A 27,153-nucleotide genomic window follows, 5' to 3' on the forward strand; every position below is an offset into this window, starting at 1 on the left:
TTTGGGTAATTGTACTGTTGAAAACAAATGATAGTCCCACTAAGCGCAAACCAGATGGGATGGCGTATAGCAGCAGAATGCTGTGGTAGCCATGCTGGTTAAGAGTACCATGAATTCTAAATAAATCATAGACGGAGTCACCAGCAAAGCACCCTCACTCCTCCATGCTTCACGGTGGGAACCACACATGCGGAGAACATCCATTCACCTACTCTGCGTCTCACAAAGACACGGCGGTTGGAACCAAAAATCTCAAATTTGGACTCATCAGACCAAAGGACAGATTTCCACCGGTCTAATGTCCATTGCTCATGTTTCTTGGCCCAAGCAAGTCTCTTCTTATTGTTGTCATTTAGCGATTCGACCATGAAGGCTTGATTCGCGGGTCTCCTCTGAACAGTAGATGTTGAGATGTGACTGTTACTTGAACTCTGGGAAGCATTTATTTAGGCTGCAATCTGAGGTGCAGATAACTCTAATGAATGTATCCTCTGCAGCAGAGGTAACTCTGGGTCTTCGTTTCCTGTGGCGGTCCTCATGAGATCCAGTTTAATCATAGCACTTGATGGTTTTTACATTTTGAACATCTTGGCATAGTTCTGTTATAATCTCCACCCGGCACAGCCAGAAGAGGACTGGCCACCCCTCATAGCCTGGTTCCTCTCTAGGTTTCTTCCTGGATTTTGGCCTTTCTAGGGAGTTTTTCCTAGCCACCGTGCTTCTACACCTGCATTGCTTGCTGTTTGGGGTTTTAGGCTGGGTTTCTGTACAGCACTTCGAGATATTAGCTGATGTACGAAGGGCTATATAAAATAAACTTGATTGATTGATTGATTGTATTTTTACGACTGCACTTGAATAAACATTCTTAAAGTAATGATGGAGTGTCGTTTCTCTTTGCTTATTTCTGCTGTTCTTGTCATAATATGGACTTGTTTTTTTACTAAATAGGGCTATCTTCTGTATACCACTCCTACTGTGTCACGACACAATTGATTGGCTCAAATGCATTAAGAAGTAAAGAAATTCCACAAATTAACTTTTAACAATGCACACCTGTTCATTGAAATGCATTCCAGGTGACTACCTAATGAAGCTGGTTCAGAGAATGCCAAGAGTGTGCAAAGCTGTCATCAAGACAAAGGGTGGCTATTTTGAAGAATCTCATCTCAAATATATTTTGATTTCTTTAACACTTTGTTGGTTATTACATGATTCCATATGTGTTATTTCAGTCTTCACTATTATTCTACAATGTAGAAAATAGTAAAAATAAAGAAAAACCGTGGATGAGTAGGTGTGTCCAAACTTTTGACTGTTACTGTATATAATGGTAAATATAATTGAAACTTGTATCTCATTATGGTAAGTGGTGAAATAAGTATAGCTAGTTATAATTGTAATGGCCTAGCAGATTTTAAAAAGACGATCAGCATTGTACCTGATTAAAGGAGAAGGAATATTTATTGTTTACAGGAAAATCATTCTACATCTTTAGATGAAGTTGTGTGGGAACAAAAGGGTGATGATATTAATGAACAATAATTAGATCCTAATGTGCAGACTGTCCAAACAGATCCACAAGGAAGGTGGATCCTTTTAAATATGCTATTGGATCCTAAACAGATTTGGCTTATTATTCTATACGGTCCAAATAATGATGGTAAATGCTTCTTCAAAAATATATAAAATAATTTATTGAGCTTACAAACAATACACGACTCTATTATTATGGTGGGATGTTATAATATGGTTTTAAATACCTCAATGTGCTGTCATGACTTTCCCTCCTGGGTGAGGATCAAAGAGAGCACACCCTCTCTCCCACCAGAGAGGAAGGGGGGGTGGGGGGGTTATGACTTTAACGATCGGTAGTAAACTTTCTCTCTCTTGCACTGCAGTATGGAGAAGTCAAAAAATGATTTGTGTTTAGAGAGAGACTCTTGCCAAAACTTCAATCATCAAAATATTGGACATTGGAACATTAGTTTTCAAATCCAAACATTTGGAATGGTTGGTGGGGATCCAAACAATAAATCATGTTAAAAGTGTATTGTTTTGTGATATCATTAAGGACGGTATAACTAAATAACTGTAACTCTGTACTCTGTACAAACGTATAAGTTCCAGTTATCAGATTCACATCTAAATGTTGTAAAACGTATATATGATTAAATATGTAACTATTTGTAAGAAAATGAAATGTGATTTTAGCCTTCTAAATTAGATAATTGTTTTTCACATAAACTTTTGCCAAGTCAGTAACCATGCTATGCGGACGACACACAGCTGTACATTTCGGAAACATGGTGAAGCCCCAAAATTGCCCTCCCTGGAAGCCTGTGTTTCAGACATAAGGAAGTGGATGGAGGAAATGTTTTTCCTTTTAAACTCGGACAAAACAGAGATGCTTGTTCTAGGTCCCAGGAAACAAAGAGATCTTCTGTTGAATCTGACAATTAATCTTGATGGTTGTACAGTCGTCTCAAATAAAACTGTGAAGGACCTCGGCGTTACTCTGGACCCTGATCTCTCTTTTGACAAACATATCAAGACTGTTTTTCAAGGACAGCTTTTTTCCATCTTCGTAACACTTCAAAAATCTGAAACCTTCTGTCCAAAAATTATGCAGAAAAATGTATCCATGCTTTTGTCACTTCTAGATTAAACTACTGCAATGCTCTACTTTCCGGCTACCCGGATAAAGCACTAAATAAACTTCACTTTGTGCTAACCTGTTGAGGCTAGGGGGTGCTGTTGTCACTATTTATGTAAATCGTGTAATTTTTTAAACGGCTTCCTACTAAATTCTTGATCGTACAATATGCATATTATAACTATTATTAGATAGAAAACAGTCTATAATTTCTATAGGTGTTGGAATTTTGTCTCTGAGTGGAACAGAACTCATTCTACAGCAATTTCCCTGACATGGAGTCAGATTTCACACATTTTGGCCCCTGATCTGGAGTCAGTTAAAAGGCCACTGTTATTGCTATGAGCATACAGACACTGCTTACGTCTTCCCCTGGATGCCTTTACGTGATGACGATTTGAATGGTGTCGATTGCCCAATCACAGCCACTATAAATCAAAAAAACCTGTAGGTAGGAACTCTTTTCCAGCTGCGTCAGGCGCGCGGAGGACACCGACCCGCACTTGTTCCAAGCATTAGTGTAGGGAGTAATATTTCTCCGGTCATGTTTCTACTCGTTATAGGAGTTAAAAACATCATAAGGTAGTTAATTTAAACCGTTTTATAGCAATTTATACCCGTTTAGTGCGATTTTGGGACATTTATTTCTGAGACACTGTGAATCTCTGGGCACTGTTCCAGTTCATGCCGAACGCAATGTGCATTTCTACATGGCAAGAGGACAGCTTTCGACCAAAAGACGATTAGACCCAAGAAAGGATTCTTTGACCAAGATTCTGATGGAAGAACAGCTCAAAGTAGGAACAATTTATTATGATAAATCGTGTTTCTGTCGAAAAATGTTAATGGCTTAGGACGCCATCTTGTTTGACGTAGCTTCGCTTGGCGCAAACTGTATTGAAAAGTAAGGATAATTAAAAAAATGTAAATCAGCGATTGTATTAAGAATTAAATTGTCTATCAATCGCTGTCCACCCTATATTTTTTAGTCACGTTTATGAGTATTTATGTATACGACTAGATCACTGTCTAATGTGGCGCAGGACATTTTCTGACCAGCTGGGCAACTTTTGTCATTGTCTAACCATGATTTTGGTGGCTAAATATGCACATTTTCGAACAAACTGTATATGTATGTTGTAATGTGATGTTACAGGAGTGTCATCGGAAGAATTCTGAGAAGGTTAGTGAAAAAATTTATATATTTTGGCGATGTTTACGTTATCGCTCTCTTTGGCTAGAATCAATGCTGGTGTAATGTTTGCACATGTGCTATGCTAATATAACGATTTATTGTGTTTTCGCTGTAAGACACTTAGAAAATCTGAAATATTGTCTGTATTCACAGGATCTGTGTCTTTCGATTAGTGTATGCTGTGTATTTTTACGAAATGTTTGATGATTAGTAGTTAGGTAAACACGTTGCTCATTGTATTTATTCTAGTCCATTTGTGACGGTGGGTGCAATTGTAAACTATGACATCTACCTGAAATATGCACATTTTTCTAACAAAACCTATCCTATACCATAAATATGTTATCAGACTGTCATCTGATGAGCTTTTTTTCTTGGTTAGTGGCTATCAATATCTTAGTTTAGCCGAATTGGGGATAGCTACTGGTGTTGGTGGACAAAGAAAAGATGGTGGATTATACTAATGTGTTTAGCTAATAGATTTACATCTTTACATATTGTGTCTTCTCTGTAAAACATTTTAAAAATCGGACATGTTGGCTGGATTCACAAGATCTGTGTCTTTCATTAGCTGTATTGGACTTTAATGTGTGAAAGTTAAATATTTAAAAAAAATATTTTTTTTGAATTTCGCGGCTCTGCCTTTTCAGTGGGGGTGGGGGGGGGGGGGGGTCCTAGACAGGCTAAACACGGCTGCTAGAATCTTGACTAGAACCAAAAAATGTGATGATATTCCTCCAGTGCTAGCCTCCCTACACTGGCTTCCTGTTAAGGAAAGGGCTGATTTCAAGATTATACTGCTAACCTACAAAGCATTACATGGGCTTGTTCCTACCGATCTTTCCCAATTGGTCCTGCAGTACATACCAACATGTACGCTATGGTCACAAGACGCAGGCCTCCTTATTGTCCCTAGAATTTTTAAGCAAACGTCTGGTTGCAGGACTTTCTCCTATAGAGCTCAATTTTTATGGAATGGTCTGCCTATCCATGTAAGAGATGCAGACTTGGTCTTAACCTTTAAGTCTTTATTGAAGACTCATCTCTTCAGTAGGTCCTATGATTGAGTGTAGTCTGGCCCAGGGGTGTGAAGGTGAATGGAAAGGCACTGGAGGGACGAACTGCCTGTGCTCTGCCTTGTCTCAGGGCAGTAAGTTGGTGGTTTGAAGATATCCCTTTAGTGGTGTGGGGGCTGTGCTTTGGTCAAAGCGGGTGGGGTTATATCCTGCCTGGTTGACCCTGTCCGGGGGAATCGTCGGAAGGGGCCACAGTGTCTCACGACCCCTCCTGTCTCAGCCTCCAGTATTTATGCTGCAATAGTTTATGTGTCGGGGGTCAGTCGGTTAAAACTTCTTACGGCTGAAATCCCGCTAACGGGATCGATATGACAACAGCCAGTGAAAGTGCAGGGCGCCAAATTCAAACAACAGAAATCTCATAATTAAAATTCCTCAAACATACAAGTATTTTACACTAATTTAAAGATACACTTGTTGTTAACTGCTTCTATCAATTCGTATAGGTCGTGCTGGTCACACAGTGCCACAGTGGCCTAAGACATATGCCTACTAATCCATGTATTGTGAGTTCAAGTATTTTTTGGGGGTGCCTGAAAGCGGAGTGATGAAGTGGAAGTATCCTGGGCAGTTAACCCAGTGATTTATGGATTGAAACCATCCTCTGCTGTCCAGTTTGTTTTCAGCAATGAAGTGCAAACACAAATATAAAAAGCATAATTTCATGGGCATGTCTCAGTGCCCTCTGTGATTCTTTGTTTGACTTCTTTTGTCAGTTTTTATAGGTTATACTGATTGTAGAGGAACTGGCCTCCTAATCCATGTATTGTGAGTTCAAGTATTATTTTGGGGTGCCTGAAAGCGGAGTGTTGAAGTGGAAGTATGCTGGGCAGTTAACCCAGTGATTTATGGATCGAAACCATCCTCTGCTGTCCAGTTTGTTTTCAGCAATGAAGTGCAAACACAAATATAAAAAGCAAAATTTCATGGGCATGTCTCAGTGCCCTCCATGATTCTTTGTTTGACTTCTCTGGGGTGGATGAAGGCAATTTGGAGTAGAAAAAGAGGCCTGATCACGTAACACAGAGGTTGATGCATCGAAGCTATCCTATTCTATTTTTAGAAATGAAGTGCAACCAGAGTAAAAAAAAGTATAATTTCATGGGAATGTCTCTGTGCCCTCTGAGATTCTTTTTTTGACTGCTTCTTTCAGTTTGTATAGGTCATACTGATTACAGAGGCGCAGCGGAAGCGTGATGGCCCCGTAACCCAGAGGTCGATAGATCGAAACCACTCTCTGCTATCTAGATAGTTTTCATCAAGTGTCCCAGTGCCTAATGGATAAGGCACTGGCCTCCTAAGCCAGGGATTGTGGGTTCGAGTCCCATCTGGGGTGCATGAAGGCAATTTGGAATAGATAAAGAGAACTGAGCATTTAACACAGAGGTTGATGCTATCCTATTCTATTTTTTAGAAATGAAGTGCAACCAGGGTAAAAAAAAGTATAATTTCATGGGAATATCTCTGTTCCCTCTGTGATTCTCTTTTTGACTGCTTCTTTCAGTTTGTATAGGTCATACTGATTACAGAGGCGCAGCGGAAGCGTGATGGCCCCGTAACCCAGAGGTTGATAGATCGAAACCACTCTTTGCTATCTAGGTTTAATTATCAAGTACCCCAGTGGCCTAATGGATAAGGCACTGGCCTTCTAAGCCAGGGATTGTGGGTTTGAGTCCCATCTGGGGTGGATGAAGGCAATTTGGAATAGAAAAGTGGCCTGAGCATTTAACACAGAGGTTGATACATTGAAGCTATTCTATTTTTAGAAATGAAGTGCAACCAGAGTAAAAAAAAGTATAATTTCATGGGAATGTCTCTGTTCCCTCTGAGATTCTTTTTTTGACTGCTTATTTCAGTTTGTATTGGTCATACTGATTACAGAGGCGCAGCGGAAGCGTGATGGCCCTGTAACCCAGAGGTTGATAGATCGAAACCACTCTCTGCTTTCTAGTTTTTTTTAGTAAGTACCCCAGTGGCCTAATGGATAAGGCACTGGCCTTCTAAGCCAGGGATTGTGGGTTCGAGTCCCATCTGGGGTGAATGAAGGCAGTTTGGGATAGAATCGAAGCAACTTGTATAGGTCACGATGATCACACAGTGCCACATCGAACATATCCTACTCTATTTTTACAAGTGAAGTGCAAACACGGTAAAAAAAGTATAATTTCATGTGCATGTCTCTGTGCCCTCTGTGATTCTATTTTTTAACTGCTTCTATCAGTTCGTACAGGTCATGCTGATTACAGAGGCACTGGCCTCCTAATCCATGTATTGTGAGTTCAAGTATTTTTGGGGGGTGCCTGAAAGCGGAGTGATGAAGTGGAAGTATGCTGGGCAGTTAACCCAGTGATTAATGGATCGAAACCATCCTCTGCTGTCCAGTTTGTTTTCAGCAATGAAGTGCAAACACAAATATTAAAAGCATAATTTCATGGGCATGTCTCAGTGCCCTCTGTGATTCTTTTTTTGACTGCTTCTTTCAGATTGTATAGGTCATACTGATTACAGAGGCGCAGCGGAAGCGTGATGGCCCCGTAACCCAGAGGTTGATAGATCGAAACCACTCTCTGCTATCTAGACAGTTTTCAGCAATTGCCACAGTGGCCTACTGGATAAGGCGCTGGCCTCCTAAGCCAGGGATTGTGGGTTCGAGTCCCATCTGGGGTGGATAAAGGAAATTTAGAATAGAAAACGAGACCTGAGCATTTAACACCGAGGTTGATGCATCGAAGCTAAACTATTCTATTTTTAGAAATCAAGTGCAACCAGGGTAAAATAAAGTATAATTTAATGGGAATTTCTCTGTTCCCTCTGAGATTCTTTTTTTGACTGCTTCTTTCAGTTTGTATAGGTCATACTGATTACAGAGGCGCAGCGGAAGCGTGATGGCCCCGTAACCCAGAGGTTGATAGATCGAAACCACTCTCTGCTATCTAGTTTTATTTAGCAAGTACCCCAGTGTCCAAATGGATAAGGCACTGGGCTTCTAGGCCATTGATTGTGGGTTTGAGGCCCATCTGGGGTGAATGAAGGCAGTTTGGGATAGAATCGAAGCTGCTTGTATAGGTCACGATGATCACACAGTGCCACATCGAACATATCCTACTGTATTTTTACAATTGAAGTGCAAACAGGTATAAAAAAGTATAATTTCATGTGCATGTCTCTGTGCCCTCTGTGATTCTATTTTTTAACTGCTTCTATCAATTCGTACAGGTCATGCTGATTACAGAGGCACTGGCCTCATAATCCATGTATTGTGAGTTCAAGTATTATTTTGGGGTGCCTGAAAGCGGAGTGATGAAGTGGAAGTATCCTGGTTAGTTAACCCAGTGATTTATGGATCGAAACCATCCTCTGCTGTCCAGTTTGTTTTCAGCAATGAAGTGCAAACACAAATATAAAAAGCAAAATTTCATGGGCATGTCTCAGTGCCCTCTGTGATTCTTTTTTTGACTGCTTCTTTCAGTTTGTAGAGGTCATACTGATTACAGAGGCGCCGCGGAAGCATGATGGCCCCTTAACCCAGAGGTTGATAGATCGAAACTACACTCTGCTATCTAGATATTTTCATCAAGTACCCCAGTGGCCTAATGGATAAGGCACTGGCCTTCTAAGCCAGGGATTGTGGGTTCAAGACCCATCTGGGGTGTATGAAGGCAATTTGGAATAGAAAAAGTGTCCTGAGCATGTAACACAGAGGTTGATGCATCGAAGCTATTCTATTTTTAGAAATGAAGTGCAACCAGAGTAAAAAAAAGTATAATTTCATGGGAATGTCTCTGTGCCCTCTGAGATTCTTTTTTTGACTGCTTCTTTCAGTTTGTAAAGGTCATACTGATTACAGAGGCGCAGCGGGAGCGCGATGGCCCCGTAACCCAGAGGTTGATAGATCGAAACCACTCTCTGCTATCTAGTTTTTTTTACAAGTACCCCAGTGGCCAAATGGATAAGGCACTAGGCTTCTAAGCCATTGATTGTGGGTTTGAGGCCCATCTGGGGTGAATGAAGGCAGTTTGGGATAGAATCGAAGCTGCTTGTATAGTTCACGATGATCACACAGTGCCACATCGAAGACATCCTACTGTATTTTTACAAGTGAAGTGCAAACAGGTATAAAAAAGTATAATTTCATGTGCATGTCTCTGTGCCCTCTGTGATTCTATTTTTTAACTGCTTCTATCAATTCGTACAGGTCATGCTGATTACAGAGGCACTGGCCTCATAATCCATGTATTGTTAGTTCAAGTATTATTTTGGTGTGCCTGAAAGAGGAGTGATGAAGTGGAAGTATGCTGGGCAGGTAACCCAGTCAGTTATGGATCGAAACCATCCTCTGCTGTCCAGTTTGTTTTCAGCAATGAAGTGCAAACACAAATATTAAAAGCATAATTTCATGGGCATGTCTCTGTGCCCTCTGTGATTCTTTTTTTGACTGCTTCTTTCGGTTTGTATAGGTCATACTGATTACAGAGGCGCAGCGGAAGCGTGATGGCCCCGTAACCCAGAGGTTAATAGATCGAAACCACTCTCTGCTATCTAGACAGTTTTCAGCAAGTGGCACAGTGGCCTACTGGATAAGGCACTGGCCTCCTAAGCAAAGGATTGTGGGTTTGAGTCCCATCTGGGGTGGATGAAGGCAATTTGGAATAGAAAAAGAGAACTGAGCATGTAACACAGAGGTTGATGCATCGAAGCTAACCCATTCTATTTTTAGAAATGAAGTGCAACCAGGGTAAAAAAAAGTATAATTTCATGGGAATGTCTCTGTTCCCTCTGAGATTCTTTTTTTGACTGCTTCTTTCAGTTTGTAGAGGTCATACTGATTACAGAGGCGCAGCGGAAGCCTGATGGCCCTGTAACCCAGAGGTTGATAGATCGAAACCACTCTCTGCTATCTAGTTTTTTTAGGAAGTACCCCAGTGGTCTAATGGATAAGGCACTGGTCTTCTAAGCCAGGGACTGTGGGTTCGAGTCCCATCTGGGGTGTGTGAAGCCAGTTTGGGATAGAATTGAAGCAGCTTTTATAGGTCACGATGATCACACAGTGCCACATCGAAAACATCCTACTCTATTTTTAAAAATGAAGTGCAAACACGGTAAAAAAAGTATAATTTCATGTGCATGTCTCTGTGCCCTCTGTGATTCTATTTTTTAACTGCTTCAATCAGTTCGTACAGGTCATGCTGATTACAGAGGCACTGGCCTCCTAATCCATGTATTGTGAGTTCAAGTATTTTTTGGGGGTGCCTGAAAGCGGAGTGATGAAGTGGAAGCATGCTGGGCAGTTAACCCAGTGATTTATGGATCGAAACCATCCTCTGCTGTCCAGTTTGTTTTCAGCAATGAAGTGCAAACACAAATATTAAAAGCATAAGTTCATGGGCATGTCCCAGTGCCCTCTGTGATTCTTTTTTTGACTGCTTCTTTCAGTTTGTAGAGGTCATACTGATTACAGAGGCGCAGCGGAAGCGTGATGGCCCCGTAACCCAGAGGTTGATAGATCGAAACCACTCTCTGCTATCTAGAATTAATTATTAAGTACCCCAGTGGCCTAATGGATAAGGCACTGGCCTTCCAAGCCAGGGATTGTGGGTTCGAGTCCCATCTGCGGTGGATGGATGCAATTTGGAATAGAAAAAGTGGCCTGAGCATGTAAAACTGAGGTTGATGCATCGAAGCAATCATATTCTATTTTTAGAAATGAAGTGCAACCAGAGTAAAAAAAAGTATAATTTCATGGGAATGTCTCTGTGCCCTCTGAGATTCTTTTTTTGACTGCTTCTTTCAGTTTGTAGAGGTCATACTGATTACAGAGGCGCAGCGGAAGCGTGATGGCCCCGTAACCCAGAGGTTGATAGATCGAAACCACTCTCTGCTATCTAGATTTAATTATCAAGTACCCCAGTGGCCTAATGGATAAGGCACTGGCCTTCTAAGCCAGGGATTGTGGGTACGAGTCCCATCTGGGGTGGATGAAGGCAATTTGGAATAGAAAAGTGGCCTGAGCATTTAACACAGAGGTTGATACATTGAAGCTATCCTATTCTATTTTTTGAAATGAAGTGCAACCAGAGTAAAAAAAAGTATAATTTCATGGGAATGTCTCTGTGCCCTCTGAGATTCTTTTTTTGACTGCTTCTTTCAGTTTGTATAGGTCATACTGATTACAGAGGCGCAGCGGAAGCGTGATGGCCCCGTAACCCAGAGGTTGATAGATCGAAACCACTCTCTGCTATCTAGAATTATTTATCAAGTACCCCAGTGGCATAATGGATAAAGCACTGGCCTTCTAAGCCTGGGATTGTGGGTTCGAGTCCCATCTGGGGTGGATGAAGGCCGTTTGGGATAGAATTGAAGCAGCTTTTATAGGTCACGATGATCACACAGTGCCACATCGAAGACATCCTACTCTATTTTTAAAAATGAAGTGCAAACACGGTAAAAAAAGTATAATTTCATGGGAATGTCTCTGTGCCCTCTGTGATTCTATTTTTTAACTGCTTCTATCAGTTCGTACAGGTCATGCTGATTACAGAGGCACTGGCCTCCTAATCCATGTATTGTGAGTTCAAGTATTTTTTGGGGGTGCCTGAAAGCAAAGTGATGAAGTGGAAGTATCCTGGGCAGTTAACCCAGTGATTTATGGATCGAAACCATCCTCTGCTGTCCAGTTTGTTTTCAGCAATGAAGTGCAAACACAAATATAAAAAGCAACATTTCATGGGCATGTCTCAGTGCCCTCTGTGATTCTTTTTTTGACTGCTTCTTTCAGTTTGTAGAGGTCATACTGATTACAGAGGCGCAGCGGAAGCGTGATGGCCCCGTAACCCAGAGGTTGATAGATCGAAACCACTCTCTGCTATCTAGATTTAATTATCAAGTACCCCAGTGGCCTAATGGATAAGACACTGGCCTTCTAACTCAGGGATTGTGGGTTCGAGTCCCATCTGGGGTGGATGAAGGCAATTTGGAATAGAAAAGTGGCCTGAGCATTTAACACAGAAGTTGATACATTGAAGCTATCCTATTCTATTTTTAGAAATGAAGTGCAACCAGAGTAAAAAAAAGTATAATTTCATGGGAATGTCTCTGTGCCCTCTGAGATTCTTTTTTTGACTGCTTCTTTCAGTTTGTATAGGTCATACTGATTACAGAGGCGCAGCGGAAGCGTGATGGCCCCGTAACCCAGAGGTTGATAGATCGAAACCACTCTCTGCTATCTAGAATTAATTATCAAGTACCCCAGTGGCATAATGGATAAGGCAGTGGCCTTCTAATCCATGTATTGTGGGTTCGAGTCCCATCTGGGGTGGATGAAGGCAATTTGGAATAGAAAAAGTGGACTGAGCATGTAACACAGAGGTTGATGCATTGAAGCAATCCTATTCTATTTTTTAGAAATGAAGTGCAACCAGAGTAAAAAAAAAGTATAATTTCATGGGAATGTCTCTGTGCCCTCTGTGATTCTATTTTTTAACTGCTTCTTTCAGTTTGTATAGGTCATACTGATTACAGAGGCGCAGCGGAAGCGTGATGGCCCCGTAACCCAGAGGTTGATAGATCGAAACCACTCTCTGCTATCTAGAATTATTTATCAAGTACCCCAGTGGCATAATGGATAAAGCACTGGCCTTCTAAGCCTGGGATTGTGGGTTCGAGTCCCATCTGGGGTGGATGAAGGCCGTTTGGGATAGAATTGAAGCAGCTTTTATAGGTCACGATGATCACACAGTGCCACATCGAAGACATCCTACTCTATTTTTAAAAATGAAGTGCAAACACGGTAAAAAAAGTATAATTTCATGGGAATGTCTCTGTGCCCTCTGTGATTCTATTTTTTAACTGCTTCTATCAGTTCGTACAGGTCATGCTGATTACAGAGGCACTGGCCTCCTAATCCATGTATTGTGAGTTCAAGTATTTTTTGGGGGTGCCTGAAAGCAAAGTGATGAAGTGGAAGTATCCTGGGCAGTTAACCCAGTGATTTATGGATCGAAACCATCCTCTGCTGTCCAGTTTGTTTTCAGCAATGAAGTGCAAACACAAATATAAAAAGCAACATTTCATGGGCATGTCTCAGTGCCCTCTGTGATTCTTTTTTTGACTGCTTCTTTCAGTTTGTAGAGGTCATACTGATTACAGAGGCGCAGCGGAAGCGTGATGGCCCCGTAACCCAGAGGTTGATAGATCGAAACCACTCTCTGCTATCTAGATTTAATTATCAAGTACCCCAGTGGCCTAATGGATAAGACACTGGCCTTCTAACTCAGGGATTGTGGGTTCGAGTCCCATCTGGGGTGGATGAAGGCAATTTGGAATAGAAAAGTGGCCTGAGCATTTAACACAGAAGTTGATACATTGAAGCTATCCTATTCTATTTTTAGAAATGAAGTGCAACCAGAGTAAAAAAAAGTATAATTTCATGGGAATGTCTCTGTGCCCTCTGAGATTCTTTTTTTGACTGCTTCTTTCAGTTTGTATAGGTCATACTGATTACAGAGGCGCAGCGGAAGCGTGATGGCCCCGTAACCCAGAGGTTGATAGATCGAAACCACTCTCTGCTATCTAGAATTAATTATCAAGTACCCCAGTGGCATAATGGATAAGGCAGTGGCCTTCTAATCCATGTATTGTGGGTTCGAGTCCCATCTGGGGTGGATGAAGGCAATTTGGAATAGAAAAAGTGGACTGAGCATGTAACACAGAGGTTGATGCATTGAAGCAATCCTATTCTATTTTTTAGAAATGAAGTGCAACCAGAGTAAAAAAAAAGTATAATTTCATGGGAATGTCACTGTGCCCTCTGAAATTCTTTTTTTGACTGCTTCTTTCAGTTTGTATAGGTCATACTGATTACAGAGGCGCAGCGGAAGCGTGATGGCCCCGTAACCCAGAGGTTGATAGATCGAAACCACTCTCTGCTATCTAGTTTTTTTATAGAGTACCCCAGTGGCCTATTGGATAAGGCACTGGCCTTATAAGCCAGGGATTGTGGGTTCGAGTTCCATCTGGGGTGGATGAAGGCCTTTTGGGATAGAATTGAAGCAGCTTTTATAGGTCACGATGATCACACAGCGCCACATCGAAGACATCCTACTCTATTTTTAAAAATGAAGTGCAAACACGGTAAAAAAAGTATAATTTCATGTGCATGTCTCTGTGCCCTCTGTGATTCTATTTTTTAACTGCTTCTATCAGTTCGTACAGGTCATGCTGATTACAGAGGCACTGGCCTCCTAATCCATGTATTGTGAGTTCAAGTATTTTTTGGGGGTGCCTGAAAGCGGAGTGATGAAGTGGAAGCATGCTGGGCAGTTAACCCAGTGATTTATGGATCGAAACCATCCTCTGCTGTCCAGTTTGTTTTCAGCAATGAAGTGCAAACACAAATATTAAAAGCATAAGTTCATGGGCATGTCTCAGTGCCCTCTGTGATTCTTTTTTTGACTGCTTCTTTCAGTTTGTAGAGGTCATACTGATTACAGAGGCGCAGCGGAAGCGTGATGGCCCCGTAACCCAGAGGTTGATAGATCGAAACCACTCTCTGCTATCTAGAATTAATTATTAAGTACCCCAGTGGCCTAATGGATAAGGCACTGGCCTTCTAAGCCAGGGATTTTGGGTTCGAGTCCCATCTGGGGTGGATGAAGGCAGTTAAGGATAGAAAAGTGGCCTGAGCATTTAACACAGAGGTTGATACATTGAAGCTATCCTATTCTATTTTTAGAAATGAAGTGCAACCAGAGTAAAAAAAAGTATAATTTCATCTGAATGTCTCTGTGCCCTCTGAGATTCTTTTTTTGACTGCTTCTTTCAGTTTGTATAGGTCATACTGATTACAGAGGCGCAGCGGAAGCGTGATGGCCCCGTAACCCAGAGGTAGATAGATCGAAACCACTCTCTGCTATCTAGTTTTTTTTTAAAGAGTACCCCAGTGGTCTAATGGATAAGGCACTGGCCTTCTAAGCCAGGGATTTTGGGTTCGAGTCCCATCTGGGGTGGATGAAGGCAGTTTGGGATAGAATTGACGCAGCTTTTATAGGTCACGATGATCACACAGTGCCACATCGAAGACATCCTACTCTATTTTTAAAAATGAAGTGCAAACACGGTAAAAAAAGTATAATTTCATGTGCATGTCTCTGTGCCCTCTGTGATTCTATGTTTTAACTGCTTCTATCAGTTCGTACAGGTCATGCTGATTACAGAGGCACTGGCCTCCTAATCCATGTATTGTGAGTTCAAGTATTTTTTGGGGGTGCCTGAAAGCGGAGTGATGAAGTGGAAGTATCCTGGGCAGTTAACCCAGTGATTTATGGATCGAAACCATCCTCTGCTGTCCAGTTTGTTTTCAGCAATGAAGTGCAAACACAAATATAAAAAGCAAAATTTCATGGGCATGTCTCAGTGCCCTCTGTGATTCTTTTTTTGACTGCTTCTTTCAGTTTGTAGAGGTCATACTGATTACAGAGGCGCAGCGGAAGCGTGATGGCCCCGTAACCCAGAGGTTGATAGATCGAAACCACTCTTTGCTATCTAGGTTTAATTATCAAGTACCCCAGTGGCCTAATGGATAAGGCACTGGCCTTCTAAGCCAGGGATTGTGGGTTCGAGTCCCATCTGGGGTGGATGAAGGCAATTTGGAATAGAAAAGTGGCCTGAGAATTTAACACAGAGGTTGATACATTGAAGCTATCCTATTCTATTTTTAGAAATGAAGTGCAACCAGAGTAAAAAAAAGTAGAATTTCATGGGAATGTCTCTGTGCCCTCTGAGATTCTTTTTTTGACTGCTTCTTTCAGTTTGTATAGGTCATACTGATTACAGAGGCGCAGCGGAAGCGTGATGGCCCCGTAACCCAGAGGTTGATAGATCGAAACCACTCTCTGCTATCTAGTTTTTTTATAGAGTACCCCAGTGGCCTAATGGATAAGGCACTGGCCTTCTAAGCCAGGGATTGTGGGTTCAAGTCCCATCTGGGGTGGATGAAGGCCGTTTGGGATAGAATTGAAGCAGCTTTTATAGGTCACGATGATCACACAGTGCCACATCGAAGACATCCTACTCTATTTTTAAAATGAAGTGCAAACACGGTAAAAAAAGTATAATTTCATGTGCATGTCTCTGTGCCCTCTGTGATTCTATTTTTTAACTGCTTCTATCAGTTCGTACAGGTCATGCTGATTACAGAGGCACTGGCCTCCTAATCCATGTATTGTGAGTTCAAGTATTTTTTGGGGGTGCCTGAAAGCAAAGTGATGAAGTGGAAGTATCCTGGGCAGTTAACCCAGTTATTTATGGATCGAAACCATCCTCTGCTGTCCAGTTTGTTTTCAGCAATGAAGTGCAAACACAAATATTAAAAGCATAAGTTCATGGGCATGTCTCAGTGCCCTCTGTGATTCTTTTTTTGACTGCTTCTTTCAGTTTGTAGAGGTCATACTGATTACAGAGGCGCAGCGGAAGCGTGATGGCCCCGTAACCCAGAGGTTGATAGATCGAAACCACTCTCTGCTATCTAGAATTAATTATTAAGTACCCCAGTGGCCTAATGGATAAGGCACTGGCCTTCTAAGCCAGGGATTTTGGGTTCGAGTCCCATCTGGGGTGGATGAAGGCAGTTTGGGATAGAAAAGTGGCCTGAGCATTTAACACAGAGGTTGATACATTGAAGCTATCCTATTCTATTTTTAGAAATGAAGTGCAACCAGAGTAAAAAAAAGTATAATTTCATGGGAATGTCTCTGTGCCCTCTGAGATTCTTTTTTTGACTGCTTCTTTCAGTTTGTATAGGTCATACTGATTACAGAGGCGCAGCGGAAGCGTGATGGCCCCGTAACCCAGAGGTAGATAGATCGAAACCACTCTCTGCTATCTAGTTTTTTTTTAAAGAGTACCCCAGTGGCCTAATGGATAAGGCACTGGCCTTCTAAGCCAGGGATTTTGGGTTCGAGTCCCATCTGGGGTGGATGAAGGCAGTTTGGGATAGAATTGACGCAGCTTTTATAGGTTACGATGATCACACAGTGCCACATCGAAGACATCCTACTCTATTTTTAAAAATGAAGTGCAAACACGGTAAAAAAAGTATAATTTCATGTGCATGTCTCTGTGCCCTCTGTGATTCTATTTTTTAACTGCTTCTATCAGTTTGTACAGGTCATGCTGATTACAGAGGCACTGGCCTCCTAATCCATGTATTGTGAGTTCAAGTATTTTTTGGGGGTGCCTGAAAGCGGAGTGATGAAGTGGAAGTATCCTGGGCAGTTAACCCAGTGATTTATGGATCGAAACCATCCTCTGCTGTCCAGTTTGTTTTCAGCAATGAAGTGCAAACACAAATATAAAAAGCAAAATTTCATGGGCATGTCTCAGTGCCCTCTGTGATTCTTTTTTTGACTGCTTCTTTCAGTTTGTAGAGGTCATACTGATTACAGAGGCGCAGCGGAAGCGTGATGGCCCCGTAACCCAGAGGTTGATAGATCGAAACCACTCTTTGCTATCTAGGTTTAATTATCAAGTACCCCAGTGGCCTAATGGATAAGGCACTGGCCTTCTAAGCCAGGGATTGTGGGTTCGAGTCCCATCTGGGGTGGATGAAGGCAATTTGGAATAGAAAAGTGGCCTGAGAATTTAACACAGAGGTTGATACATTGAAGCTATCCTATTCTATTTTTAGAAATGAAGTGCAACCAGAGTAAAAAAAAGTAGAATTTCATGGGAATGTCTCTGTGCCCTCTGAGATTCTTTTTTTGACTGCTTCTTTCAGTTTGTATAGGTCATACTGATTACAGAGGCGCAGCGGAAGCGTGATGGCCCCGTAACCCAGAGGTTGATAGATCGAAACCACTCTCTGCTATCCAGTTTTTTTATAGAGTACCCCAGTGGCCTAATGGATAAGGCACTGGCCTTCTAAGCCAGGGATTGTGGGTTCAAGTCCCATCTGGGGTGGATGAAGGCAGTTTGGGATAGAATTGACGCAGCTTTTATAGGTCACGATGATCACACAGTGCCACATCGAAGACATCCTACTCTATTTTTAAAAATGAAGTGCAAACACGGTAAAAAAAGTATAATTTCATGTGCATGTCTCTGTGCCCTCTGTGATTCTATTTTTTAACTGCTTCTATCAGTTCGTACAGGTCATGCTGATTACAGAGGCACTGGCCTCCTAATCCATGTATTGTGAGTTCAAGTATTTTTTGGGGGTGCCTGAAAGCAAAGTGATGAAGTGGAAGTATCCTGGGCAGTTAACCCAGTTATTTATGGATCGAAACCATCCTCTGCTGTCCAGTTTGTTTTCAGCAATGAAGTGCAAACACAAATATAAAAAGCAAAATTTCATGGGCATGTCTCAGTGCCCTCTGTGATTCTTTTTTTGACTGCTTCTTTCAGTTTGTAGAGGTCATACTGATTACAGAGGCGCAGCGGAAGCGTGATGGCCCCGTAACCCAGAGGTTGATAGATCGAAACCACTCTTTGCTATCTAGGTTTAATTATCAAGTACCCCAGTGGCCTAATGGATAAGGCACTGGCCTTCTAAGCCAGGGATTGTGGGTTCGAGTCCCATCTGGGGTGGATGAAGGCAATTTGGAATAGAAAAGTGGCCTGAGCATTTAACACAGAGGTTGATACATTGAAGCTATCCTATTCTATTTTTAGAAATGAAGTGCAACCAGAGTAAAAAAAAGTATAATTTCATGGGAATGTCTCTGTGCCCTCTGAGATTCTTTTTTTGACTGCTTCTTTCAGTTTGTATAGGTCATACTGATTACAGAGGCGCAGCGGAAGCGTGATGGCCCCGTAACCCAGAGGTAGATAGATCGAAACCACTCTCTGCTATCTAGTTTTTTTTTAAAGAGTACCCCAGTGGCCTAATGGATAAGGCACTGGCCTTCTAAGCCAGGGATTTTGGGTTCGAGTCCCATCTGGGGTGGATGAAGGCAGTTTGGGATAGAATTGACGCAGCTTTTATAGGTCACGATGATCACACAGTGCCACATCGAAGACATCCTACTCTATTTTTAAAAATGAAGTGCAAACACGGTAAAAAAAGTATAATTTCATGTGCATGTCTCTGTGCCCTCTGTGATTCTATTTTTTAACTGCTTCTATCAGTTCGTACAGGTCATGCTGATTACAGAGGCACTGGCCTCCTAATCCATGTATTGTGAGTTCAAGTATTTTTTGGGGGTGCCTGAAAGCGGAGTGATGAAGTGGAAGTATCCTGGGCAGTTAACCCAGTGATTTATGGATCGAAACCATCCTCTGCTGTCCAGTTTGTTTTCAGCAATGAAGTGCAAACACAAATATAAAAAGCAAAATTTCATGGGCATGTCTCAGTGCCCTCTGTGATTCTTTTTTTGACTGCTTCTTTCAGTTTGTAGAGGTCATACTGATTACAGAGGCGCAGCGGAAGCGTGATGGCCCCGTAACCCAGAGGTTGATAGATCGAAACCACTCTTTGCTATCTAGGTTTAATTATCAAGTACCCCAGTGGCCTAATGGATAAGGCACTGGCCTTCTAAGCCAGGGATTGTGGGTTCGAGTCCCATCTGGGGTGGATGAAGGCAATTTGGAATAGAAAAGTGGCCTGAGAATTTAACACAGAGGTTGATACATTGAAGCTATCCTATTCTATTTTTAGAAATGAAGTGCAACCAGAGTAAAAAAAAGTAGAATTTCATGGGAATGTCTCTGTGCCCTCTGAGATTCTTTTTTTGACTGCTTCTTTCAGTTTGTATAGGTCATACTGATTACAGAGGCGCAGCGGAAGCGTGATGGCCCCGTAACCCAGAGGTTGATAGATCGAAACCACTCTCTGCTATCTAGTATTTTTATAGAGTACCCCAGTGGCCTAATGGATAAGGCACTGGCCTTCTAAGCCAGGGATTGTGGGTTCAAGTCCCATCTGGGGTGGATGAAGGCCGTTTGGGATAGAATTGAAGCAGCTTTTATAGGTACAGAGGCGCAGCGGAAGCGTGATGGCCCCGTAACCCAGAGGTTGATAGATCGAAACCACTCTTTGCTATCTAGGTTTAATTATCAAGTACCCCAGTGGCCTAATGGATAAGGCACTGGCCTTCTAAGCCAGGGATTGAGGGTTCGAGTCCCATCTGGGGTGGATGAAGGGAATTTGGAATAGAAAAGTGGCCTGAGCATTTAACACAGAGGTTGATACATTGAAGCTATCCTATTCTATTTTTAGAAATGAAGTGCAACCAGAGTAAAAAAAAGTAAAATTTCATGGGAATGTCTCTGTGCCCTCTGAGATTCTTTTTTTGACTGCTTCTTTCAGTTTGTATAGGTCATACTGATTACAGAGGCGCAGCGGAAGCGTGATGGCCCCGTAACCCAGAGGTTGATAGATCGAAACCACTCTCTGCTATCTAGTTTTTTTTAAAGAGTACCCCAGTGGCCTAATGGATAAGGCACTGGCCTTCTAAGCCAGGGATTTTGAGTTCGAGTCCCATCTGGGGTGGATGAAGGCAGTTTGGGATAGAATTGACGCAGCTTTTATAGGTCACAATGATCACACAGTGCCACATCGAAGACATCCTACTCTATTTTTAAAAATGAAGTGCAAACACGGTAAAAAAAGTATAATTTCATGTGCATGTCTCTGTGCACTCTGTGATTCTATTTTTTAACTGCTTCTATCAGTTCGTACAGGTCATGCTGATTACAGAGGCACTGGCCTCCTAATCCATGTATTGTGAGTTCAAGTATTTTTTGGGGGTGCCTGAAAGCGGAGTGATGAAGTGGAAGTATCCTGGGCAGTTAACCCAGTGATTTATGGATCGAAACCATCCTCTGCTGTCCAGTTTGTTTTCAGCAATGAAGTGCAAACACAAATATAAAAAGCAAAATTTCATGGGCATGTCTCAGTGCCCTCTGTGATTCTTTTTTTGACTGCTTCTTTCAGTTTGTAGAGGTCATACTGATTACAGAGGCGCAGCGGAAGCGTGATGGCCCCGTAACCCAGAGGTTGATAGATCGAAACCACTCTTTGCTATCTAGGTTTAATTATCAAGTACCCCAGTGGCCTAATGGATAATGCACTGGCCTTCTAAGCCAGGGATTGTGGGTTCGAGTCCCATCTGGGGTGGATGAAGGCAATTTGGAATAGAATAGTGGCCTGAGCATTTAACACAGAGGTTGATACATTGAAGCTATCCTATTCTATTTTTAGAAATGAAGTGCAACCAGAGTAAAAAAAAGTATAATTTCATGGGAATGTCTCTGTGCCCTCTGAGATTCTTTTTTTGACTGCTTCTTTCAGTTTGTATAGGTCATACTGATTACAGAGGCGCAGCGGAAGCGTGATGGCCCCGTAACCCAGAGGTTGATAGATCGAAACCACTCTCTGCTATCTAGTTTTTTTTAAAGAGTACCCCAGTGGCTAATGGATAAGGCACTGGCCTTCTAAGCCAGGGATATTGGGTTCGAGTCCAATCTGGGGGGGATGAAGGCAGTTTGGGATAGAATTGACGCAGCTTTTATAGGTCACGATGATCACACAGTGCCACATCGAAGACATCCTACTCTATTTTTAAAAATGAAGTGCAAACACGGTAAAAAAAGTATAATTTCATGTGCATGTCTCTGTGCCCTCTGTGATTCTATTTTTTAACTGCTTCTATCAGTTCGTACAGGTCATGCTGATTACAGAGGCACTGGCCTCCTAATCCATGTATTGTGAGTTCAAGTATTTTTTGGGGGTGCCTGAAAGCGGAGTGATGAAGTGGAAGTATCCTGGGCAGTTAACCCAGTGATTTATGGATCAAAACCATCCTCTGCTGTCCAGTTTGTTTTCAGCAATGAAGTGCAAACACAAATATAAAAAGCAAAATTTCATGGGCATGTCTCAGTGCCCTCTGTGATTCTTTTTTTGACTGCTTCTTTCAGTTTGTAGAGGTCATACTGATTACAGAGGCGCAGCGGAAGCGTGATGGCCCCGTAACCCAGAGGTTGATAGATCGAAACCACTCTTTGCTATCTAGATTAAATTATCAAGTACCCCAGTGGCCTAATGGATAAAGCACTGGCCTTCTAAGCCAGGGATTGTGGGTTCGAGTCCCATCTGGGGTGGATGAAGGCAATTTGGAATAGAAAAGTGGCCTGAGCATTTAACACAGAGGTTGATACATTGAAGCTTTCCTATTCTATTTTTAGAAATGAAGTGCAACCAGAGTAAAAAAAAAGTATAATTTCATGGGAATGTCTCTGTGCCCTCTGAGATTCTTTTTTTGACTGCTTCTTTCAGTTTGTATAGGTCATACTGATTACAGAGGCGCAGCGGAAGCGTGATGGCCCCGTAACCCAGAGGTTGATAGATCGAAACCACTCTCTGCTATCTAGTTTTTTTTTTAAAGAGTACCCCAGTGGCCAAATGGATAAGGCACTGGCCATCTAAGCCAGGGATTTTGGGTTCGAGTCCCATCTGGGGTGGATGAAGGCAGTTTGGGATAGAATTGACGCAGCTTTTATAGGTCACAATGATCACACAGTGCCACATCGAAGACATCCTACTCTATTTTTAAAAATGAAGTGCAAACACGGTAAAAAAAGTATAATTTCATGTGCATGTCTCTGTGCCCTCTGTGATTCTATTTTTTAACTGCTTCTATCAGTTCGTACAGGTCATGCTGATTACAGAGGCACTGGCCTCCTAATCCATGTATTGTGAGTTCAAGTATTTTTTGGGGGTGCCTGAAAGCGGAGTGATGAAGTGGAAGTATCCTGGGCAGTTAACCCAGTGATTTATGGATCGAAACCATCCTCTGCTGTCCAGTTTGTTTTCAGCAATGAAGTGCAAACACAAATATAAAAAGCAAAATTTCATGGGCATGTCTCAGTGCCCTCTGTGATTCTTTTTTTGACTGCTTCTTTCAGTTTGTAGAGGTCATACTGATTACAGAGGCGCAGCGGAAGCGTGATGGCCCCTTAACCCAGAGGTTGATAGATCGAAACCACTCTTTGCTATCTAGATTTAATTATCAAGTACCCCAGTGGCCTAATGGATAAGGCACTGGCCTTCTAAGCCAGAGATTGTGGGTTCGAGTCCCGTTCTGGGGTGGATGAAGGCAATTTGGAATAGAAAAGTGGCCTGAGCATTTAACACAGAGGTTGATACATTGAAGCTTTCCTATTTTATTTTTAGAAATGAAGTGCAACCAGAGTAAAAAAAAGTATAATTTCATGGGAATGTCTCTGTGCCCTCTGAGATTCTTTTTTTGACTGCTTCTTTCAGTTTGTATAGGTCATACTGATTACAGAGGCGCAGCGGAAGCGTGATGGCCCCGTAACCCAGAGGTTGATAGATCGAAACCACTCTCTGCTATCTAGTATTTTTTAAAGAGTACCCCAGTGGCCTAATGGATAAGGCACTGGCCTTCTAAGCCAGGGATTTTGGGTTCGAGTCCCATCTGGGGTGGATGAAGGCAGTTTGGGATAGAATTGACGCAGCTTTTATAGGTCACGATGATCACACAGTGCCACATCGAAGACATCCTACTCTATTTTTAAAAATGAAGTGCAAACACGGTAAAAAAATGTATAATTTCATGTGCATGTCTCTGTGCCCTCTGTGATTCTATTTTTTAACTGCTTCTATCAGTTCGTACAGGTCATGCTGATTACAGAGGCACTGGCCTCCTAATCCATGTATTGTGAGTTCAAGTATTTTTTGGGGGTGCCTGAAAGCGGAGTGATGAAGTGGAAGTATCCTGGGCAGTTAACCCAGTGATTTATGGATCGAAACCATCCTCTGCTGTCCAGTTTGTTTTCAGCAATGAAGTGCAAACACAAATATAAAAAGCAAAATTTCATGGGCATGTCTCAGTGCCCTCTGTGATTCTTTTTTTGACTGCTTCTTTCAGTTTGTAGAGGTCATACTGATTACAGAGGCGCAGCGGAAGCGTGATGGCCCCGTAACCCAGAGGTTGATAGATCGAAACCACTCTTTGCTATCTAGATTTAATTATCAAGTACCCCAGTGGCCTAATGGATAAGGCACTGGCCTTCTAAGCCAGGGATTGTGGGTTCGAGTCCCATCTGGGGTGGATGAAGGCAATTTGGAATAGAAAAGTGGCCTGAGCAGTTAACACAGAGGTTGATACATTGAAGCTATCCTATTCTATTTTTAGAAATGAAGTGCAACCAGAGTAAAAAAAAGTATAATTTCATGGGAATGTCTCTGTGCCCTCTGAGATTCTTTTTTTGACTGCTTCTTTCAGTTTGTATAGGTCATACTGATTACAGAGGCGCAGCGGAAGCGTGATGGCCCCGTAACCCAGAGGTTGATAGATCGAAACCACTCTCTGCTATCTAGTATTTTTTAAAGAGTACCCCAGTGGCCTAATGGATAAGGCACTGGCCTTCTAAGCCAGGGATTTTGGGTTAGAGTCCCATCTGGGGTGGATGAAGGCAGTTTGGGATAGAATTGACGCAGCTTTTATAGGTCACGATGATCACACAGTGCCACATCGAAGACATCCTACTCTATTTTTAAAAATGAAGTGCAAACACGGTAAAAAAATGTATAATTTCATGTGCATGTCTCTGTGCCCTCTGTGATTCTATTTTTTAACTGCTTCTATCAGTTCGTACAGGTCATGCTGATTACAGAGGCACTGGCCTCCTAATCCATGTATTGTGAGTTCAAGTATTTTTTGGGGGTGCCTGAAAGCGGATTGATGAAGTGGAAGTATCCTGGGCAGTTAACCCAGTGATTTATGGATCGAAACCATCCTCTGCTGTCCAGTTTGTTTTCAGCAATGAAGTGCAAACACAAATATAAAAAGCAAAATTTCATGGGCATGTCTCAGTGCCCTCTGTGATTCTTTTTTTGACTGCTTCTTTCAGTTTGTAGAGGTCATACTGATACAGAGGCGCAGCGGAAGCGTGATGGCCCCGTAACCCAGAGGTTGATAGATCGAAACCACTCTTTGCTATCTAGATTTAATTATCAAGTACCCCAGTGGCCTAATGGATAAGGCACTGGCCTTCTAAGCCAGGGATTGTGTGTTCGAGTCCCATCTGGGGTGGATGAAGGCAATTTGGAATTGAAAAGTGGCCTGAGCAGTTAACACAGAGGTTGATACATTGAAGCTATCCTATTCTATTTTTAGAAATGAAGTGCAACCAGAGTAAAAAAAAGTATAATTTCATGGGAATGTCTCTGTGCCCTCTGAGATTCTTTTTTTGACTGCTTCTTTCAGTTTGTATAGGTCATACTGATTACAGAGGCGCAGCGGAAGCGTGATGGCCCCGTAACCCAGAGGTTGATAGATCGAAACCACTCTCTGCTATCTAGTTTTTTTTAAAGAGTACCCCAGTGGCCTAATGGATAAGGCACTGGCCTTCTAAGCCAGGGATTTTGGGTTCGAGTCCCATCTGGGGTGGATGAAGGCAGTTTGGGATAGAATTGACGCTGCTTTTATAGGTCACGATGATCACACAGTGCCACATCGAAGACATCCTACTCTATTTTTAAAAATGAAGTGCAAACACGGTAAAAAAAGTATAATTTCATGTGCATGTCTCTGTGCCCTCTGTGATTCTATTTTTTAACTGCTTCTATCAGTTCGTACAGGTCATGCTGATTACAGAGGCACTGGCCTCCTAATCCATGTATTGTGAGTTCAAGTATTTTTTGGGGGTGCCTGAAAGCGGAGTGATGAAGTGGAAGTATCCTGGGCAGTTAACCCAGTGATTTATGGATCGAAACCATCCTCTGCTGTCCAGTTTGTTTTCAGCAATGAAGTGCAAACACAAATATAAAAAGCAAAATTTCATGGGCATGTCTCAGTGCCCTCTGTGATTCTTTTTTTGACTGCTTCTTTCAGTTTGTAGAGGTCATACTGATTACAGAGGCGCAGCGGAAGCGTGATGGCCCCGTAACCCAGAGGTTGATAGATCGAAACCACTTTCTGCTATCTAGAATTAATTATCAAGTACCCCAGTGGCCTAATGGATAAGGCACTGGCCTTCTAAGTTAGGGACTGTGGGTTCGAGTCCCATCTGGGGTGGATGAAGGCAATTTGGAATAGAAAAGTGCCCTGAGCATTTAACACAGAGGTTGATGCGTCGAAGCTAACTTAATCTATTTTTAGAAATGAAGTGCAACCAGAGAAAAAAAAAGTATAATTTCATGGGAATGTCTCTGTGCCCTCTGAGATTATTTTTTTGACTGCTTCTTTCAGTTTGTATAGGTCATACTGATTACAGAGGCGCAGCGGAAGCGTGATGGCCCCGTAACCCAGAGGTTGATAGATCGAAACCACTCTCTGCTATCTAGTTTTTTTTATCAAGGACCCCAGTGGCCTAATGGATAAGGCACTGGCATTTTAAGCCAGGGATTGTGGGTTCGAGTCCCATCTCGGGTGGATGAAGGCAGTTTTGGATAGAATTGAAGCAGCTTTTATAGGTCACGATGATCACACAGTGCCACATCGAAGACATCCTACTCTATTTTTAAAAATGAAGTGCAAACACGGTAAAAAAAGTATAATTTCATGTGCATGTCTCTGTGCCCTCTGTGATTCTATTTTTTAACTGCTTCTATCAGTTCGTACAGGTCATGCTGATTACAGAGGCACTGGCCTCCTAATCCATGTATTGTGAGTTCAAGTATTTTTTGGGGGTGCCTGAAAGCGGAGTGATGAAGTGGAAGTATCCTGGGCAGTTAACCCAGTGATTTATGGATCGAAACCATCCTCTGCTGTCCAGTTTGTTTTCAGCAATGAAGTGCAAACACAAATATAAAAAGCAAAATTTCATGGGCATGTCTCAGTGCCCTCTGTGATTCTTTTTTTGACTGCTTCTTTCAGTTTGTAGAGGTCATACTGATTACAGAGGCGCAGCGGAAGCGTGATGGCCCCGTAACCCAGAGGTTGATAGATCGAAACCACTCTTTGCTATCTAGATTTAATTATCAAGTACCCCAGTGGCCTAATGGATAAGGCACTGGCCTTCTAAGCCAGGGATTGTGGGTTCGAGTCCCATCTGGGGTGGATGAAGGCAATTTGGAATAGAAAAGTGGCCTGAGCAGTTAACACAGAGGTTGATACATTGAAGCTATCCTATTCTATTTTTAGAAATGAAGTGCAACCAGAGTAAAAAAAAGTATAATTTCATGGGAATGTCTCTGTGCCCTCTGAGATTCTTTTTTTGACTGCTTCTTTCAGTTTGTATAGGTCATACTGATTACAGAGGCGCAG

General features: G+C 42.2%; 27 non-coding genes across 27 annotated transcripts; all 27 read left to right on the forward strand.

Moving 5' to 3' along the window:
• Nucleotides 1-6,541: 6,541 nt before the first annotated feature.
• Nucleotides 6,542-6,614, forward strand: trnar-ucu (transfer RNA arginine (anticodon UCU)). The gene has a single exon. It is a non-coding gene; the product is annotated as a tRNA-Arg (tRNA).
• Nucleotides 6,615-6,893: 279 nt separating this feature from the next.
• On the forward strand, nt 6,894-6,966 carry trnar-ucu (transfer RNA arginine (anticodon UCU)). The gene has a single exon. It is a non-coding gene; the product is annotated as a tRNA-Arg (tRNA).
• Nucleotides 6,967-8,506: 1,540 nt separating this feature from the next.
• trnar-ucu (transfer RNA arginine (anticodon UCU)) lies at nt 8,507-8,579 on the forward strand. Its single transcript has one exon. It is a non-coding gene; the product is annotated as a tRNA-Arg (tRNA).
• A 1,264-nt stretch (nt 8,580-9,843) lies between these two features.
• On the forward strand, nt 9,844-9,916 carry trnar-ucu (transfer RNA arginine (anticodon UCU)). The gene has a single exon. It is a non-coding gene; the product is annotated as a tRNA-Arg (tRNA).
• Nucleotides 9,917-10,470: 554 nt separating this feature from the next.
• On the forward strand, nt 10,471-10,543 carry trnag-ucc (transfer RNA glycine (anticodon UCC)). Its single transcript has one exon. It is a non-coding gene; the product is annotated as a tRNA-Gly (tRNA).
• Nucleotides 10,544-10,828: 285 nt separating this feature from the next.
• Nucleotides 10,829-10,901, forward strand: trnar-ucu (transfer RNA arginine (anticodon UCU)). The gene has a single exon. It is a non-coding gene; the product is annotated as a tRNA-Arg (tRNA).
• Nucleotides 10,902-14,500: 3,599 nt separating this feature from the next.
• On the forward strand, nt 14,501-14,573 carry trnar-ucu (transfer RNA arginine (anticodon UCU)). Its single transcript has one exon. It is a non-coding gene; the product is annotated as a tRNA-Arg (tRNA).
• A 912-nt stretch (nt 14,574-15,485) lies between these two features.
• trnar-ucu (transfer RNA arginine (anticodon UCU)) lies at nt 15,486-15,558 on the forward strand. The gene has a single exon. It is a non-coding gene; the product is annotated as a tRNA-Arg (tRNA).
• A 283-nt stretch (nt 15,559-15,841) lies between these two features.
• trnar-ucu (transfer RNA arginine (anticodon UCU)) lies at nt 15,842-15,914 on the forward strand. The gene has a single exon. It is a non-coding gene; the product is annotated as a tRNA-Arg (tRNA).
• Nucleotides 15,915-16,467: 553 nt separating this feature from the next.
• On the forward strand, nt 16,468-16,540 carry trnar-ucu (transfer RNA arginine (anticodon UCU)). Its single transcript has one exon. It is a non-coding gene; the product is annotated as a tRNA-Arg (tRNA).
• Nucleotides 16,541-16,825: 285 nt separating this feature from the next.
• Nucleotides 16,826-16,898, forward strand: trnar-ucu (transfer RNA arginine (anticodon UCU)). The gene has a single exon. It is a non-coding gene; the product is annotated as a tRNA-Arg (tRNA).
• Nucleotides 16,899-17,452: 554 nt separating this feature from the next.
• trnar-ucu (transfer RNA arginine (anticodon UCU)) lies at nt 17,453-17,525 on the forward strand. Its single transcript has one exon. It is a non-coding gene; the product is annotated as a tRNA-Arg (tRNA).
• A 283-nt stretch (nt 17,526-17,808) lies between these two features.
• trnar-ucu (transfer RNA arginine (anticodon UCU)) lies at nt 17,809-17,881 on the forward strand. The gene has a single exon. It is a non-coding gene; the product is annotated as a tRNA-Arg (tRNA).
• Nucleotides 17,882-18,435: 554 nt separating this feature from the next.
• On the forward strand, nt 18,436-18,508 carry trnar-ucu (transfer RNA arginine (anticodon UCU)). Its single transcript has one exon. It is a non-coding gene; the product is annotated as a tRNA-Arg (tRNA).
• Nucleotides 18,509-18,793: 285 nt separating this feature from the next.
• trnar-ucu (transfer RNA arginine (anticodon UCU)) lies at nt 18,794-18,866 on the forward strand. The gene has a single exon. It is a non-coding gene; the product is annotated as a tRNA-Arg (tRNA).
• A 554-nt stretch (nt 18,867-19,420) lies between these two features.
• On the forward strand, nt 19,421-19,493 carry trnar-ucu (transfer RNA arginine (anticodon UCU)). The gene has a single exon. It is a non-coding gene; the product is annotated as a tRNA-Arg (tRNA).
• Nucleotides 19,494-19,776: 283 nt separating this feature from the next.
• On the forward strand, nt 19,777-19,849 carry trnar-ucu (transfer RNA arginine (anticodon UCU)). The gene has a single exon. It is a non-coding gene; the product is annotated as a tRNA-Arg (tRNA).
• A 132-nt stretch (nt 19,850-19,981) lies between these two features.
• trnar-ucu (transfer RNA arginine (anticodon UCU)) lies at nt 19,982-20,054 on the forward strand. Its single transcript has one exon. It is a non-coding gene; the product is annotated as a tRNA-Arg (tRNA).
• A 911-nt stretch (nt 20,055-20,965) lies between these two features.
• On the forward strand, nt 20,966-21,038 carry trnar-ucu (transfer RNA arginine (anticodon UCU)). The gene has a single exon. It is a non-coding gene; the product is annotated as a tRNA-Arg (tRNA).
• Nucleotides 21,039-21,948: 910 nt separating this feature from the next.
• Nucleotides 21,949-22,021, forward strand: trnar-ucu (transfer RNA arginine (anticodon UCU)). The gene has a single exon. It is a non-coding gene; the product is annotated as a tRNA-Arg (tRNA).
• Nucleotides 22,022-22,935: 914 nt separating this feature from the next.
• Nucleotides 22,936-23,009, forward strand: trnar-ucu (transfer RNA arginine (anticodon UCU)). Its single transcript has one exon. It is a non-coding gene; the product is annotated as a tRNA-Arg (tRNA).
• Nucleotides 23,010-23,293: 284 nt separating this feature from the next.
• Nucleotides 23,294-23,366, forward strand: trnar-ucu (transfer RNA arginine (anticodon UCU)). The gene has a single exon. It is a non-coding gene; the product is annotated as a tRNA-Arg (tRNA).
• Nucleotides 23,367-23,921: 555 nt separating this feature from the next.
• On the forward strand, nt 23,922-23,994 carry trnar-ucu (transfer RNA arginine (anticodon UCU)). Its single transcript has one exon. It is a non-coding gene; the product is annotated as a tRNA-Arg (tRNA).
• Nucleotides 23,995-24,905: 911 nt separating this feature from the next.
• trnar-ucu (transfer RNA arginine (anticodon UCU)) lies at nt 24,906-24,978 on the forward strand. The gene has a single exon. It is a non-coding gene; the product is annotated as a tRNA-Arg (tRNA).
• Nucleotides 24,979-25,262: 284 nt separating this feature from the next.
• trnar-ucu (transfer RNA arginine (anticodon UCU)) lies at nt 25,263-25,335 on the forward strand. The gene has a single exon. It is a non-coding gene; the product is annotated as a tRNA-Arg (tRNA).
• Nucleotides 25,336-25,889: 554 nt separating this feature from the next.
• On the forward strand, nt 25,890-25,962 carry trnar-ucu (transfer RNA arginine (anticodon UCU)). The gene has a single exon. It is a non-coding gene; the product is annotated as a tRNA-Arg (tRNA).
• A 911-nt stretch (nt 25,963-26,873) lies between these two features.
• On the forward strand, nt 26,874-26,946 carry trnar-ucu (transfer RNA arginine (anticodon UCU)). Its single transcript has one exon. It is a non-coding gene; the product is annotated as a tRNA-Arg (tRNA).
• The last annotated feature ends 207 nt before the right edge of the window (nt 26,947-27,153 follow it).

The sequence above is a fragment of the Salvelinus fontinalis genome, chromosome 11 (genome assembly GCF_029448725.1).
Source record: "Salvelinus fontinalis isolate EN_2023a chromosome 11, ASM2944872v1, whole genome shotgun sequence".
Classification (NCBI taxonomy): Eukaryota; Metazoa; Chordata; class Actinopteri; order Salmoniformes; family Salmonidae; genus Salvelinus; species Salvelinus fontinalis.